This window comes from Condylura cristata, unplaced genomic scaffold (genome assembly GCF_000260355.1).
Source record: "Condylura cristata isolate star-nosed mole 26May11 unplaced genomic scaffold, ConCri1.0 scaffold00033, whole genome shotgun sequence".
Taxonomy (NCBI): domain Eukaryota; kingdom Metazoa; phylum Chordata; class Mammalia; order Eulipotyphla; family Talpidae; genus Condylura; species Condylura cristata.
This window is the reverse complement of record NW_004567134.1, coordinates 1136016-1145261: the sequence shown is the minus strand read 5'-3', so window position 1 is coordinate 1145261 and position 9246 is coordinate 1136016. Positions and strand designations below refer to the sequence as shown.

General features: G+C 36.7%; 1 protein-coding gene across 2 annotated transcripts in view; it reads left to right on the top strand.

The window, feature by feature from the left end:
* The first annotated feature begins 811 nt into the window (after positions 1-811).
* Positions 812-9246, top strand: part of RBMS3 (RNA binding motif, single stranded interacting protein 3) — a 900805-nt gene continuing 892370 nt past the window's right edge. Inside the window, exon 1 of one of the 2 annotated variants that reach the window (XM_012732121.1) lies at positions 812-869. The gene's annotated coding sequence lies outside the window, so the exon portion shown is untranslated. The remainder of the gene's footprint in view (positions 870-9246) is intronic. The other variant, XM_012732119.1, reaches the window with a different exon arrangement.

Here is a 9246-nt window from a genome sequence, read left to right as displayed (position 1 = left end):
TGGCTGCTTTTACCTTACCTGCATTTAGAGAGAAAGAACCATGAAAAAGTTACAAGTCTTATCTTTTCAGATAAAGTGTTTCTCAGAAATCTCTTTCCCCTAGAAGAATTAGACTCATTTCTCACTGGTCAGAACTGTAGGGAAGTAATACTGAGATGTGAGTAGATAGATTTTCTAGCCTCTGTGGTAGATGAAGGACAAAAAAAAAAAGTGTGTATAACAATGGTGGGTTAAGGTCGTTCCTAAAAAAATGACCTTTATATAACAATAATTAACTTGTGGACTAACTAATTGACTTGGGTATTTGTACACCAGTATTGTATCAAGTGGAAACTTAGGCCCTGATACCTTATTTCCTGCTTAATGAATGAATGCTTGATATGTGTGTAGCATTTTGTGTGTGAAGTGTTTCACACCTATTACCATATTTGATCCTTACAGGAATCTCCTGATATTAAAATATTATCCCAGTAAGTATTTGGGTGACTTGTAGTAGGTCAAGCAATTAGTACAAGCTGAGAGTTGGATCTAGATTTAAAAAAAAAAAAATATTGACTTAATATTGTTTTATAAGACTGTTTCCATAGTAGAAATGTTGGGTTCCCCCTACTTCAAGTATTTTTGATATCCATTCAATTTGTTGAAGAGAATGTTTTTAAATGAAGTACAACACAAAGATTGAGGCCAGGCAGAGTGTACAATGTGTTAATTTTTGCAACTCTCAACACTTAATAAATAACTTATATAGAGTGATTTTGGTTTATTTGATCAACTGACATTTTTTTTCTTCCCTTTTCCAGAGAACCTCAGCCAGCAAGTCCTCAGGTGCTCCTTCCTATAGCAGATGGTCTAGTTCGCAGCCACATCAGGTAAGATGCTCTTTTAAAGAAACTTGACATACTTGTTTTCCTTGTAGTGTGCTTCAACTTACAATTATTTTGTCACTGGACAAATGTGTAAAGTATTGGTTGCTTGTCTAGTTTCACCTCAAAGGTGGCACCTTTTGACAAAGGTTTGTGCAGTTTTCTGTTGCTTCTTTTTCCGATCTCAAGTTTTGGGTCAGCACTATGGTCAAGGGGGGCAGTGACTGGAAAATGCTAACATTTCACCTTCACAGCCTTCTTCAGTGGTCAGCTAATGAAACCAATCGAGTGATTTCTAGAAGTGAATTTTGCCTTACTATTTTTTTCCCATTCAACCAAAGATTATCCTGTCTGCCCTTTTATTCTAGGAAACCCGAATCCACTCTCAGATGTGTGTGTATGTGCCTGTGTGCGTGGCATGCCATGTTGCCATGTTGCTAGCCTCTGTGTGTACACGCCAGTGTATCAGAAAACATAGTAATATCACAATGGACCACTTTCTGTTTTTATGTCTACTTGCTCAGGGTGATTAACAACCTCTCTTCAGGTCAAATAATACAGAACATTATTTAACCTCTTTAGGGGGACTTAAGCCAGCAGAGTGCTGTTATGTTGCTGTGTGTAAACAAAACAGGATCTTTTCTGATGGTGTCAGTTTTACAGGTGACACGCTGTGACCACATGGGCTTCTTTTTGAAGCAGTTTATGATGCCAACACTGACTTTGGACTCTCAAACATGGGTAGGACTTGCATTCAAATTACCTGCTAGTAAGGAGTCCAAGAAAAAATGAACTTTTGGTCTTTTGCTTTGTTAGTCAAATTCTCTCTTCATAGACTTTTTAGGGCACTTAGTTTGATGACAATGATTGCAGAAGTACATTATAAACGGTTTGTATTCACATTGTTCCCCATGGGTGATAATTTGTTCCAACTTCAGCATGTGGAAACTCTTTCTGTAAGTGCCCTTTTAGATTATTTTCCTCGACATTGATCACTAAAATAATACCAAAAAGAGTAGGAGAAAAATAAATCCTCCCACTATACTCTATTTTATTCCAATGCCTATTTTTAGATTGAATTGGTTGGTAGAAAAGGAGGTGTTGGCTCTGGCTCCAAGGGCATCAGCTTTGGGTGGATGCTATGCTTTCTGATACCTTTGGAAGGACATATTGCTTTGTGAATGTGAGCTGGAAAAAAGTGGTGGCATGGGAAGAGGGACAGTGACACCTGTCAAGGGAGATTACTTTGATTATTCAGATTCCCTGTCCTTTTTACCTAAATGGCATAACTTGTTTCTGATTTCTGTTCTCAGACTGTCTAGTAACTGGTTCAGTAAGTTACTATCTACATCTCTGTGCTTATCCTGAGGAAGACTTTGGAGATGTGCCAGTGTATTTTCACAGTCTAAAGAGTGAGCCTCTGAGATTATGCTGACCAGGTTTATATGAACTCAGTCTAGAATTCTATGGTTTTCTGCTCAAGACTCATTTGGTTTTATTAATCAGTAGGATCCTTTGGGGGAACTTCCCAGGGAAACCACCAAATATAGTCATTTTTTGACTCAGCTGGTTCTGGAAAATTCTTCATGTGCTGCAAGGCAGTCACAATAATGAATATAGGGTAATATTTGGGACACTAATGCTGCAAAGAAGTCCTTTTAGTTTTCTAATTTTACAGGGACCTATTTTATGAATAGATAGTATTTGTGCTGTTTTTTTCATATCCTAGGCAAATTAAAATGGTGACCATTCTACAAAATGTCCCAATTTTCTTTTTCTTGAATTCTATGTGTATGTGTGTGAAATCCACATGCAGAAGAGCTACCAAAGATGAGTTTCATTTTTACTTTTTCACATGCTAATTGAAATCTGGTTATGTGGGAGATTTTCAATATTAGCAGAGCATTTTTGACTGGGGGACATAATTTAATGGTATCTCCAAATACTGCTATGATTAAAACTAATATTGCTGACATGTCTTTAGTATTGAGGAGTTCTTTTAACTCTAAGTGAGGAGTGCCACGTTCTTTAAATCCTGTGTTTCCTTGGCGATTGCCTACTGCAATGCTCACGTGCCCACTTGCCTTTAGACATATACCATGTTCACCCTTTGCCAATGACTTTTGTGGACTCCCCTTGCTAACTGACTCCTGTAGGTTCCCCCAAATGTGAGGTGTTATTGGTGGACTGGAAAGAGAGAGGGAGGGGAGAAAAATGACACCAGGATTTGCGTCTCCTTTCCTGTTTGCTTTGGGGAGTAGTTTTCGATGGGGCTGAACCTCTGAGTACAGCTACATCAAGTGGCACTGGCTTCTACTCCAGGAGCAGTTCTTTCCTCCAGCCTTAAGGGAGCGAGAAGCTTCCCTCCTTCCTCAGTATTTAGTTTTCAGCTCTTTTAGCATCCTTATGGCTAGTTCTCTATATTATATTCCTTCTCTTAGACTTTCTGGTATGGGCTCTGTATTTTTCTAACTATCTTCTGATTGATACACCTACCATGGTATAATGAACTTCATTCTTTTGTTTCTATAACAATGGCTTTTAACTTTAGCAATGTTATGTGAATATTTACAAGCTCCATCGCTTTGCAGCTGCTGAAAATGCTCAGATTTATTCTCTTGAGCTGGCCAGTGGGTGGTAATCCTTTTACACCCCTATCCCACACAGAATAATAATTTCCCTTCTTTGTTACTCATGCTTTAATCCTTCCCTTTTAAATTGTGTTTATTACAAAACCTTTGTTTTTTTGTGTTCACAACCTAATAGGCTTATTGGTGTCCATCTTTGAAAGTACCTACACAAATTCTCAGCTTGAAGTTGAGAACCCAAGTGTAACTCGATCTTGGATTCCAGGATTTGTGTCTTCCTCTGACTCTTGGCAGTGGTGGAACACTTAGAAAAAAGTGGCTATGGATTTATATTTACTAACAGTTTGTGACTAAGAGTCACAGATGTAGTTCTAATAAATCAGTACACAGGTAGATACACACTCACTTGAGAATACCATTGGCTTTTCTTCATCACCTTCATATTTAACATTAATTGAAAACTCCCTATGTAGTGTACCCTAATTTTTATGTATACACATCCACATTTAACCCCCTTAATAGCTCCACAACAGGACATGGTATTTCACAGATGAGGGAACGGAACAACCTAAATACTTCATTAACTTGACCAGTGTCATGGGGCTAGTTCTGTCAGATTCAAGCACCCTAGTCTTTTAACTGTGCCTCTCTGAAGTCTTTAAGCTATTTGAAGGCCACTAAGAAATGCTCAGACAAACTACCTGGGCACAACTTTTTGGCCTTTCGAGTTTATTTCTACACTGAAATTGTTTCACTTGAGTAGTTTTCTTGAAAACAGGGGTTTATTCCATTCAAGCAGAGATCAATCTATTGCAAGTAGATAACTTTCAAAACACAAACCTTGATACATTAGTGTTTTTTTTTTTAAATGTACCATTTGATGTTTTATTTGGAGTGCTTTGAAATGTATTTATTGAAAGAAGTATCTCCCATTGCTAATAGTTTTTAAGGAATGCACATGAAAGTTTTATGCTTACAAATATCTTACCAAATTAAATGTCTACCAAGTCATGGTGAACTGAGGGTTGCACAAACAAGACAGACAAATGAGAAAGGTGATTGGCTGATCGATGTTCGTAAACGTGAAACACAAAGTGATAAACGGAAACTGTGATTTTTCTTAGACAGTTGTGTACTGCTCTTTAGAAAAGGTTCATATTTTCCTGTTATATACCCTCTGATATTCAGAAAATTCCTTATAATTTCCACATAATTATTTGCCTGTGGTTTAGAAATGGAAATATTTTCCTGTGTGCAACTGGCGCAAATCTAAGCATTGTGTCTTCAAATCTTCTGTGCAAAGTTTTGGTTAATAATGATCAATTCATTGATGTTATCTCTACAGCTCTTCAGCAAAAATTGTGTTTAGAGTGTCCTCAGGTGTAAGAATCTTAACATTCATTGAAAGGTAAAACCAATGAATTAAAAAAAAAACATGTATATTGTATGTTAAGCAATGACACATTACTCAAGAGTATGACACAGCTACTCCAGTGTCATGGTTTTCTAGAAGCTGCTAAAACTGACAACATCAAGGTTGACACAGAAGTTTCAGTAATCTGGAAGGATTGGTTTTAAATGGGGGAGGAAGAGAGCACTCCATTATCTTACTGTGTTTAGTAGTAAGAGAATGGAGAATAGAGCTCAATGATAAAAGACTTTGGTGATCATTTTTCCTGATGTCTTCTATCAGTTTTTCATACCAGTCCATGAAACTTCATGTTCTCAGCACATAGTAGGAACTCATATAAGTGATAAAGAAGTTACTTGTGTTACCTGGGTGTAGGGAATGTTTGGTCACTTGTGATTTGGACAGTGGTGTGTTTTATCTTTCTGTTTGGATGTGATGTTGGAGTGTTTGCATTTTGTTTTATTCACAAAGGGGTTGTGAAGTCACCTTGTCTTATCTGATGTTGATGTGCTGCGAAGTGTTTTTGTTATGTAGGGAACAACATGGCCTAGCAGCTAATGCCAGACCTTCTACTGGTATTATGGATGGCTGTGTATGTAAAACGGAAGGCCTGAACTGTCCTCCATGATCTTTGCATTCACTCGATACTTACACTTGCATATTTGAGAATCTGACTGGAATAGCAAAGTGGCCATATTCTTAACTAAAGTTGACATCCAGTTGTCATTCTAACATTATGAATCTAGGGATCAGGAATGATCTGCACTACCAATTCTTACGCATTTGCAAACTGTCATGCCCCATTTCTAGTTTTTTAAAAGGAAGGAAAAAACTGTAAAAAAGCAAATCTGACATAATATAAAGCCTTACAAATTTGGACTTGCATTTTAAAATGAATTATTTAGATGGTAGGAAATAAGGGGCTGCTGAAATGAAGGGTCTGGTTACTTATCGCTTGTTTCCAAAGACAGTCTTAGTGGAATTTGCCTCCTGAGACTCATATCTTTGTGTTCTTCTCCTTTCACGGGACCTAAAAGGCTCTCATTTGATCAGTGGAATATAATGAAATGCCACTGTGGAAGTTCAAGCTTAGGTGCAAAGAAATCATGATGTTTTGGTCTCAGGCTCTTGCCATGTTTTACCCCAAGAGTCTGTCTTCATGTAGAAGCCCATCTATCCTGAGAACAACCTGCAGTGTGGAAGTCCAAGCTAGCCATGCAGAGAGAATGTATGGAAAGAAAGATGCTCAGCCATCCATGTAGAGATGTTGGAGATTTGACACCTTTAGATGATTCTAACCCAGTCACCATCTGACTGCAGTTGCATGAAAGATCCAAGTAAAACCACCCAACTGAGCCCAGCTGGTACTATTTTTGTGCAGGAGATAACTAAAAGAATCACTCATTTAGAAATAAATATTGCTATTAACCAAAGCAATACTAGGAAAGTGTTGACAGTTAAAATGTCAGCTATACTGATTTGAGTGAATTGTTATTCATTTGCATTAATCAAGTCTTTTATATAAAAATGACTACTACTTAGTGCTTTAAGAAGTTAGAAATTTTACCATGTCGTCTTTTCATTACCAATGTGCTGAATAAATATTTCCAGACACAACACTACCACTGGCATTCAGATTCATGATTCTACTCTGATTCTAAGATTTAAGACCTATCATGAGCTATATTTTGCTTGTAATATTGTCCAAAGAAGTGTTTGGGATCTAGAGGAGACAATAATGATCCCGAAATATTCCATTTGTTTCACTAGATTGATCTCTCCCTCTGCTGTCAGATGACCCCTTGTGACAAATTTTGGCCAAATAAATGTTAGTAAAAATAATAGTAATTTTTGTTCTTAGGCAATAGAAGGCCTACGCGTAATTTTTCAGTCTTTATTATCTAACATGGGGATAGAAGAAGTCATGTGTTCCAGATGGTACGAGATGGCAAAATTTGTGATTCTATTTAAAAAGGGCTTCAAGACAGAATTTCTGATTCTTTTTCCAATTAGATTGTATTCCTAAGTCTTCCAATATAGAATTTTTGGCAAAAGCACTGTTTATTTACTAGAATAATTTGAGAACACTTGACACTCAAAATTATTCTCAAATTAAGTTGTTTTCCTCTTTTTTTTTTTCATAGTAATTTTATAGCAAGCTGTTAATAAGGTAATTTATTATAGGACTTAAACTATTCAATGCAACATCAGTGAAAACATCTAAGTTATTATTTTTACTTTCAAAATGATATTAATTAATTTACTAGATAGATATGAAGTAGGTGGAATACTGAATGTATCCTGTGCACCCAGCTACACTGTTGTAACAAGTATCAACATTTATCAGATGAAAGTGTTAACTATAAAAATTTTTATTCTTTTTTGATCTTCCTTTCAAAAGTAAGATAATAACTACACTTCTCCCTTTCTCTCTACTTGCAAAAATAGATCTGAATTTTTCATGGACATTTGTCCCTTGTGGTCATGATGATGTCAGTCATATGTCTACCTTCACTATGTAGAAGTAACTTTGGAATGCTTTGCTAGTTATTTGTGGGGCCATCATGGGTGTTATTTTTGGTGGAAATGTAAATTGTTGCAGCCTTCATGAAAAACAATATGGAATATTCTCAAAATAATTAATTTAGATATATTCAATGATCTAGGATTCCATTTCTGGGTACTTACCTAAAGGAAACAAAATCATTCTTTTTAAAAACATCTGCACCTCATTGAGATGGAAAAAGGCACAACATTATGTAAATATAAACTATTACATTATTATAAAAAAAAAATCTGCACCTTGATCATTATAGCATAGCCAAGACAAGGAAGTAACTTGTGACCATGATGGCTGAATGACTACAGAATGTGTCACACACACAAACACACACACACACAGTAGAATGGTATATTTAGTATATCGCCAGCTGTGGAAGGACCTTGAGGGCCTTGCTAAAATCATGGACCATTTCCTTAAAGTAATCTCAAGATTGTTCCAATGCTAAGAGGAAAATCCCTAGTGAATACAATCAGGAAAACCTTGAAGAAATACAGAGGAAGGAGAAGGTGGAATAAACAATTTAAGTGGTGTCTGATTCTATGTGAATTCTTCTACTAGAACAAATATCTCAGTTACCTTAAGAGCATCATGACGTGACTTTTACTGTTCTGTGTGTGACTTTACTATTCAGAGTTGTACAATCTCTGTGTGACCTGACTCTAAATATAAACCGTCTATCCCTAAGTGCCAAGAACAACAGGCGTTTGTTCTACTTTGGAAGAAAAAAGGTGTTGAGCATAATGAGAAATATTATTGATATACTATGTGATACCTTCTTAGAGGTTTTCCAAGTGTAGTCTTAATGGCATTCAACTTTGCTTTTTGTTGTGTCTGTAGAACTTAACCTTTTGTAAGACAGGTCTGCATTCATTTCAATTTATCTGTATTTATCAAATTAAGAAAACATATTTGGTTTAAAACTCCTTAAAGTTCTTTGAAGATAGCTACTGAGGAAAGAAAGAAGCCTCTGATGGACTTTTATTATTTTACCAGCTAAATATTCAACTACTTTGTAAAAGAGTAAGCTCATGCTTTCTTCTTGGTTCTTTGGTGTTACAGTGGGTTGTTGGTAAAATTATTAAGATACTTCATTAAAATTAAAATGAAAAAATGCTTGGAAATAGTGAGGCTATTGTATCTTTCCTGTATTATTTTCATTTCACAACATGGATGTTCTAAAGCATCTGTAGTGCTATTATGGGAGCATTTGTGAGAATTAGAGGCCACTTAATATTACATAATTTATCAACAAAATTTCTGCAGTGGGAAGAAGCCATGAGTTGATTTTTTTAATTATTTTTAAAAGATTTATTTATTTATGCATACAGAATTGTATGCACAAGCCAGAGGTTCAGGGGCAGTGAGAGGACTCACCAGAGACATAGAGGTGAGAAGAACAGGCAGATCCAGGAAATACACCCCTGAGCAGAACAGCAGGTGGGTCAGGAGATATCTGCAGCCATGAGGATCGCCACTGGGAGTGGGGGTCCAGCTGGCTGTGGCCAGCTTGCAGTGCTGTGTCCTAACCTGTTGCGCCACCAGGATGGGCCCAAAGTTGACTTTATTTATCTTATGTTGACCTATTGATGTCAACCAGGCTGTACTCTTACCCAGACTGTGGTGATTTCTGCACTCCCGGATCTGGTAATCTGGGAAGCTGTTTACCTCAGTGATGAACAATACTCCTTCAGGTGATTTTTGCACTTAGTCTGAAGAGAGTGCTCAATGGAACAAATGGAGAGAGTCTTACTTCACTGTGAGTAAGCTCATTAGTAAAAATGGCCATTAGCAAATTAGTTGTGAGCACCTAAGACACCTGTT